Source organism: Chrysochloris asiatica, unplaced genomic scaffold, assembly GCF_000296735.1.
Source record: "Chrysochloris asiatica unplaced genomic scaffold, ChrAsi1.0 scaffold00017, whole genome shotgun sequence".
In the NCBI taxonomy this organism is placed as follows: Eukaryota; Metazoa; Chordata; class Mammalia; order Afrosoricida; family Chrysochloridae; genus Chrysochloris; species Chrysochloris asiatica.
The window spans coordinates 10,385,553-10,394,629 of record NW_006408535.1 but is presented as its reverse complement, the minus strand read 5'-3'; positions in this window follow the sequence as shown (position 1 = coordinate 10,394,629).

The window sequence follows — 9,077 nt, the reverse complement described above, 5'->3', positions numbered from 1 at the left end:
GTCTGTTTTCTTAATTTCATCTACAGTTTTCTAGATTTTTCTCTCAATCCATTTCAGGTATCTAAATACAATTCTTCTGATTTTCTTATCCTGTAGTTCTAATATAATTTCTCATGTTATATATTCTGACTATATTTTGGTCACTTATTTGAGGCACTCGATTTTGTTTCTTCATGTAACTGAAATTGTTTGCTGTCTCTAAGTTATTGTGGTGTCTTGTATTTATATTTAATTGATGATTGTATGTTGGTGAGTTCTTAGGAGCTCAGGACTTGTCTTTTGGTGGATGTAATAGATACTAGAAGTGTGAACGCAGTCCTCTGTTCACTGTTTGTGTAGCATAGTTCAGAATAGGTTCACACACTTGCAAAATCAGGGGTGGCATTCTAAGTGCCCAACCCCAGGCAGAGCAAATGCTGCACAGGAGGGTGTGCCACTGGCTGCTGGATTGGTGGGGGCAGGGACTGGACATACCCCCAGCTACCTGGAGGACATGGAACAAGGATCCCCTGCTTGCCACTAATCTTCAGCCATGTCCTGTGCCTGCAGAGCACTGTATGGACAGCCACTTGCAAGAGCTCAAGCTGGCCATGTCATTCCATGCCAGCTGACAGCCTGCCTGTTGTTCTTTACTCTCACTGCCCTTGTTCAGCTCCCTCTTCTAGTGAGTACTCAATACATCTCTCTGTCCTAGCCTATGTCCTAAGGGTTCCAGGATCACAATCTGTATCGGTTTCACTTTGTTTCCCATGTCTTTGTTGCAGAGGGTCTACTCAGTGTGTCTATCTACTCTGCCATCTTACCCCAGAAGTCTCAGGATGGCATTTTCTTATCCATTCTGCTACTCTCTGTCTCTTGACTGATGTATTTGGTCCATTTACATTCAGTGTAATTATCGATAGATATTAGTTAATTAATTGCTGTGTGATGCTGCTGGTTTCTTTGTTCTACATACTTTTCTATGCTGAGAGCATTTTTTGTGTGAGTTTTCCTGTCATTTTCTTCATTGTTATTGTTTTAATATTTACTAAATATTTATGTTTTTTTATTTTGATGTGAAAGTATGTTAGTTGTCTTTGAAGTTAATCTATAATTTATTATTTTCTTCCTCAGTTTTAAACAGTCTATTTTATCTCAAAATCTTCCTGGCTATTTGGCACCAAGATACAGTACAGTTTCATCACCCCCAAAATTTCTCTTTTGTTGTTCTTTTGTAGTCAGCCCTTCTCTGTACCCCTAAGTCTCTGATAATCACGGATCTGTTTTTTGCCCCTCTGATTTTGCTTTTTCCAGAATGGCATATAAATGGGACCATATTGGGACTTCTGGTGTGATGCTGTAGGATATGTACTGGAGTGCAAACCACAAGGTTGGCAGTTCAATCCTATCAGCTGTTCCTCAGAAACTCTGTACAGTGAACAGGGTCTCTATGAGTTAGAACTGACTCGATGGCCCTTAATAACAACATAACCTTTAATTTTATTTAGCATAATGTGTTTGAAATTCATCATTGTTGAATGAGTCAGTAGTTCATTACTTTAAAAAAAAAACAAAAAACACTTCTCATGGTGAATTGAGTGAAGGTTTACAGAGCATATCATCAGTTTTACATTCAACAAATCATATACTTTGCTTCATTGCAAAGATTGCAATCCCCTCCATGTACCATCAGTTAACAGCTGTTTACCTCTATTTCCTTTAACTCTTAAACTTCTCCCTGTGTCTCCTACTACCTCAATCTTTCCTCTGCCAGCCTCTCTCTTGTATATTGCCTGCCCTGTTACCCATCTTAACATGTGTTTACCCTCTTGTTGTTGTTAAGTGCTATCGAGTCAGTTCCAACCCATAGCAACTCTGTATAGGGTTTCTGAGGAACGGTTGGTGAATTTGAACCACCGCCCTTGTGGTTCAAACTAACCTTATGGTCCAGCACATGATCATGCAGAACCAGAATCATTCCCTCCCCCTACCACTCCCCGTGACACCCCCACCCCAGGCTCCAGTGACCATCATAGAATCGTTGATTTAGCAAGAAAATCTTCTCTTAACTTTTTACAATAGCGGTCTCATACAATATTTGTCCTTTTGGATTGACTAATTTCACTCAAGATAATGTCCTCCAGGTTTATCCATGTTGTGAGAGGTTTTGCAGATTCATAGTTATTCTTCAATGTTGCATAGTATTCCATTGTGTGTATATATTAAAATTTGCTCTATTTCCATACTGTTTCCCATAGGGATTGTACTATTTTACAGTCCCACCAACAGTGTAGGAGGCTCCTAGACACTCCATACCCTTGCTAGAATTTGTTGTTTTCTGTTTTTTTGTAAAAACTTTGCTATTAATGTTGGAGTAAAATGATATTTCTCTGTTGTTTTGATTTCCATCTCTCTAATAGAGTCCTGGTGTGACACTGTAGAATAAGCACTTTACTGCTATCCACAAAGTTGGCAGTTTAAACTCACAAGCTGCTCCTTGGAAACCCTATACAGGGTCTCTATGAGGCATTTAACAACAATGGTTAATGGGGGCTCCTGGTGTGGTGTTGTAGTATCAACACTGGACTGTGAACCACAAGGCCAGCAGTTCAAACCCACTAGCTGATCTTCAGAAACCCTATATAGGGTCTCTATGAGTCAGAATTAGCTAGAAGGCACTTCACAACATATATGGCTAATAGAGTCGTGATGTGGTGCTATAGAATAATCACTAGACTGATAACCACAAGATTAACAGTTCAAACCCACCATCTACTCCTCAGAAACCCTACAGGGTCGCTGTGTGTTAGAACTGACTTGATAGCACTTAACAACAACAATAATAGCTAATGATCATGAGCATTTCTTCATATGTTGGCCATCTGAACCTGTTCTTTGCTGAAGTGTCTGTTTCATGTCCTTTGCCCATTTTTTAATTGAATTATTTTTCTTCTTGTTGAGGTGTTGAAGTATTCTATACATTTTAGAGAGTAGTCCTTTGTCTGATATGTCATTGCCAATTTTTTTTCCCCCAGTTTGTGGGTTCTCTTTCTACTCTTTGTTGTGGAGGCCTGATATGGTTCTGTGGGATAATGCACTGGACCAAGGTTGGTGTGAACCACAAGGTTGGCAGTTCAAATTCACCAGTGGCTCCTTGGAAACTCAATACAGGGTCGTCAGAGTTAGAACCGACTCCATGGTACTTAACAACAACAACAATCTTTGTTGTAGAAGGCCCATGTAGTATGGCTGCCTAGTCCACCTTCTTGCTGGGAGTTTTGAGTTCATTTCTTTTTATTGCTGAGTAAGCCTTCATTGCATTGACATACCACAGACTGGTGTCCACTCACCAGTTGAAGGACATTTGTCTCCAGATTTTTATGATTATGAATAAAACTGCTAGAAATATACCTTTGTAGATTTTCATGCGAACATAACTTTTTCATTTCCATAAGTGTTTTCTTAACTTTATAATAAACTGTCAAATTATTTTTAAAAATGGCTATGGTATCATTTTGCATTCTTAACAACTGTGTATGAGAACTTCAGCTGTTCTGCAACCTTACTACAATAAAGTCTTTTTAAGACTAACTGTTCTAACCTTTGCAATGGATAGATAAATACGAAAGAGTAGTGACAATAAAATTAAAGAATTGCTATAAAATGCTTTGAAAACTGTAAAAGCACTATATAGACGTACAGTAATATTTTTCAGGTAAGTAACTGGGCAAAACAGATAAATACTTGAATTCACAGAAAGTACAACTTAATAAAAAAAAATCTAAATTTTTTTTCTGAGGGGTTTGCTTCCTTGATTAGCTATATATGATTAATTCATTCCTAGATAACTAACTTTAAAAAAATTTTTCACCATTATAAAAATTCCAAGAAAGTTTAAAATAGCCAAAATAAGATAAAAGACATTCAAAATTCCAAGATTCACATTTAAGTTTTAGTAGCATTTAACAGTAACACTTTGTCTTTTTTCTTATACGTATTCTATATAATTATAATTTACATAGAATTTTACCAGTTTATTTTTCACTTTATATTACATCATGAGCATGTATGTTATTCAGTAGTTGTATGTTGTTGTTGTTAGATGCTGCTGAGTCGGTTCCAACTCATAGTGACTCTGTTTCTAACGCTCCAAATCTGTATGAGAACAGAAAGCTTTATCTTTCTCCCAAGGCATGGCTGGTGGGTTTAAACTGCCAAGCTCATTTGTGGTTAGCAGTCCAGTGCTTAACTTACCGTGCCCCCAGTGCTCCTAATAATTATATAGTATTCTATAAAGCTGGTGAATCTCTATTTAACTATTCCTTTCCAGACTCCTTGATTTTTACAACTATAAATAATACTGCAATTTTCATGCCCATGACTATAGATTTCAGCTGCTAAGTATAGAGGTAATATAGAATTAGAGAACTAATTTAGGTTTTTATATCTAGATGTGGTGGGGTGCTGCCATAAATAAAAACTTATAATGTGGGGGTGCCTTTGGAGCTGGGCAATGTACTTTAAGGAGAATGTTAGTGAAGCTTCAAGTGTCTTGAAGAAGCTGTTAATAAAAGCCTCACTTTGCAGGAAAGTGAAGAAAACCTTATTGGAAGCTGGAAGAAGTGGCATTCTTGTTGCAGATAGTTGTTTACTCACAATTCTATTGTGTGGAAAATAGAAGATGTCCTTAATGAACAGAGTGATCTAGCTAAGGAGATTTCTAAGCAGATGTGTTGAAGTGTTGCCTAGTTTCTTCGTGCTCCTTATAGTAAAATGCAAGAGGAGATAAATTGAGGGAAGGGCTGTTAAACATGAAGGAGCCGGGACTTGATGGTTTTGAAAATTCTCAGCCTCTCCAAGCTAAAATTGAGAAAAGGCTTCTAGGCAGACATCTTATTTAGGGAACTGCCAGAAAAACATCGTCCAAAGATAAAGTCCAGAGTGCGACTTGCTAAATCTTGTGAAAGAATGAAGTTGGTGCCTCAGAGTACTGTTCAGTAAGGGAAAAAAGGAAATCGCTAAAGAAATTAAGGATATAACTTACAGATCCTCTTAATAAAATAATACAGCTTCTGTGATGCTTAAGGTCATTGTCCCATCCCTGTCCCCAGATGTCTCAGTAGGGCCCAAGGTAGAGAGGACGTAGCTCTAAAAGATTTGTGGATGTGGCTTTTGTCTAATGGATTGAAAGTCAAAAAGATTCATAGGAGACTCACAGAGGTCTTAAAGAGTTACACATGCAGAAACATTGCCGGCTTGGACTAAGGGAGACAGATAGTGCAGAATGAGGAGAAGCTTTTTACTCCACTCCCCTTTTATCTCCTTCCAGAATACAACTAGGAAGAAGACTGAGGGAACTCCTTAGATCTAAATAGACTGCTGGGAAATAAGGTCTTGGTGATATAAATGATACTGGAGACCACATGATAGAGTTTTGTAAAACTAATGAATTATTCATAGCAAATACTTTTTTATTTTCAACAACATAAACAGTGATTGGACACGTGGATTTTACCAGTGGAAAACACAGGGATCAAATTGACTACATCTCTGGAAAGACATGATGGAGAAGCTCAATATCTCAGTCAAAATCACACCAGGAAACAACTGTGGGACCGCCACTAATTGGTCATATGTAAGTTCAGATTGAAGCTGACAAAAATTAAAACAAGTCTATGAGAGTCAAAACAAGACCTTGAGTATATTCCACCTGAATTTAGACACCATCTTAAGAACAGATGTGACACATTGAACACTAATGACCAAAGACCAGAGGAGTTGTGGAATGACATCAAGAATATCATACACGAAGGAAGCAAGATGTCATCAAAAAAACAGGAAAGAAAAAAAACAACCAAAGTGGGTGTCAGCAGAGATTCTGAAATTTGCTCTTGAACATAGAATGGCTAAGGCCAATGAAAGAAATGATGAAGTAAAGGAGCTGAACTGAAAAACCAATGGGCAGCTCAAGAAGATAAAATATTATGCAGAAATATGCAAAGTACTACAGTTAGAAAACCTAAAGGAAAGAACATGCTCAGAATTTTTCAAACTGCACTAATTGAAGAGAAAATTCAAGCTTTGAATTGTAATATTGAAAGATTTTATGGGCAAATTATTGAACTATGCAGGAAGCACCAAAAGAAGATAGAAGAAAAAATACAGGGCTTACTGGCTGGAGAGAGACCGGAGGAACCTGAGGTTATGACCTGTCACCATTCTTCAGGTCTGGAAAGGAACTCACCTTCGTGGCCCAATTTCTTTTCCAGCAGTAGATGAGTATATAGGGGGACAACAACACTAGTAACTTATGCTCACCATGGAATGAATGGTCAATCATTCAAGATCAAAACGGCAACATTTACATAAGGACAAAATTGAGAAAGGATGGGATGGAGGGTGGAATGGAAATCAAAATCACAGAGTGGGGTAACTGTTGTTACATGGAGGGGATTGTGACCATTGAGATGAAACAAAATACATGATCTGTTGAATGTAAAACATATGATCTTCTTTGTGAAGCTTCACTCAATTCACAATAAAAATTTTTAATAAAAAGAAAATACATGGAATCACTGTATCAAAAAGAATTGATCAATGTTCAGCCATTTCAGAAAGTAGCATATGATCAAGAAAGAAGGAAGGAAGAAGCCCAAGCTGCGCTGAAAACATTAGGAAAAATCAAGGCCCCAGGGAAGGTGACCCAGCAGAATTTGGAAATTAAAGAACAATATCACTAATACATACAAGTAAAATTTTGCTGAGATAATTAAAAAGCAATTGCAGCAGTACATGAAAAGGTAGCTGCCATAAATTCAAGCCTGATTCAGAAGAGGACATGGAACAAGGGAATTGTTATTGACGTAAGGTGGATTTTGACTGAAAGCAGAGAATACCAGAAAGATGTCTACTTATACTTTATTGGATTTGCAAAGGCATTTGACTGTGTGGATCATAATGAATTCTAGATAACATTGACAAGAATGGGAAATCCAAAGCACTTAAGTATCTTCATGAGGAACCTGTACATAGACCAAGAAGCAGTTGTTCAAACAGGACAAGGGGATATTGAACGGTTTAAAATCAGGAAAGGTGTGTGCCAGGGTTGCATCCTTTCACCATACTTTTTCAACCTGTATTCTGAGCAAATAATATGAGAAGCTGGATTATATGAAGAATGTGGCATCAGGATTTAGGAAGGATCATTAACAACCTGGGATGTGCAGATGAAACAACCTTGCTTTCTGAAAGTGAAGAGGACTTGAAGCACTTGCTTATGAAGATCAAAGAATACAACCTTCAGTGTGGACTCAATGTAAAGAAAACAAAAATCCTCACAGATGGATCAATAAACATCATGAGAAACATGGAATAGATTGAAGTTGTCAAAGATTTCAATTTGCTTGGATCCACAAGCAATGCTCATGGAAGCAGCAGTCAAGAGATCAAATGGCATATTTCATTTGACAAATCTGCTGCAAAAGATCTCAAAGTGTTAAACATCAAAGATGTCACTTTGAGGATTAAAGTGTGCCTGATCCAAGCCATATTTTCAGTTATTTCATTTGCATATGAAAGCTAAACAATGAAGACTGGAAGACCTGAGAATAATTGATGCGTTTGAATTGTGGGGTTGGCAAATAATAGCAAAAGTACCAAAAATACTGGACTACCAAAAGAATTTTCAAAAAGTCTATTTTAGAGGAATTATAGCCATAATATCCCTTCAGAGTGAGGATGCTGAGACTTCATCTTACATAATTTGGCCACGTTATCATGAGGGACAAGTCCCTGGAAAAGGACATCAGGCTTGTTAAAGGAAAGGGTCATCAAAATAGAGGAAGAACCCTGATGAGGTAGATTGACACAGTGGCTGCAACAATGGGGTCAAACATGCAAAGGATTGTGAGGATGCTGTAGGACTGGACAGCATTTCATTCTACTGCACACAGGATCACTATGAGTCAGAAACGACTCAATGGCATCTAACAACATAGGCCAGCTTTGTGCCTTCTATTTCCCTAAATTTTAAACAAGAATGACTATAGCAGTTATTCTCTGTCTCATCATTGTGAGAGGAAGATAGCTTGTCTCTTCAGTTTCTCAGATCCTGATGTAGGATAAGTATTGGACTGCTGACCACAAGACCGGCAGTTCAAATCCACCAGTTGCTCCTCAGGATCATTATCAGTCAGAACTGATTCAACAGCACTGAACAACAACAACAACAACACAGATTGAGAGGAAGCATCCTTGAGAAGTTGTACGTAAGGAACTACACCTAAATAGACTAATCCATACCTGAACCTGATTTAAATGAGATTTTGATCCTGAACTTTGAATACAAGGGAGCTTCAACAAGTTCATGGGAAAACTCCATTATCATTTTTTCCCTTGGATCTCATTCCTTTTATTCTCTTTCTCTCTCCTTTTGCAGTAGTGCATTTAAACAGTTTTACATATAGTATGACTATATAGGAAAAAAAGCAGATTAACTCACATTTGACTAGATGGTATCTATTTATATTTCCTGATATACAAGCTTTTAGAGAAGTACACGTAGAATAGAGGGAAGGCAAAAAAAAGAAAAAAAAAAAAACTTTTCTTTTTCCACAAATACATATTTAAGGATTAACAAAATATTTATGAAAAGCAGAAATGCTTATCTATGGATCTCAGTTGAAATTTCTTGAGGTAGTTGGTATTTTTGCTTAGCAGAGAGTTGTTATGATGGTTTATGCTCTTGGAAGTTCTTTATTTTTAGTAGTTAAGACTTATTTTCATTGTTCATTTTCCTGTTAACTGCCTTTCCATGTCCTGCTTTCTTTTCTCCCATAAACAAAACACTCACCAAAGAAATACCCCAATCTTGATTCTGGTTCAACTTCATTTCATATTTCCTATGGACACTCTTAGTTTATCTTTGTGGTAGCTATGTTTTTAAAAATCAGCCATTTTAACTATTAACAAGAGGACATAGATACTTAGGTACATTGAAAGTAGATATCTCAAGTTTCATATCCCTTCAAATACTGGGGAAAATATTCATTGAGTTTATCCTTGGAATTACAGTCCATTATCTTTTTTTTTTTTTTTTT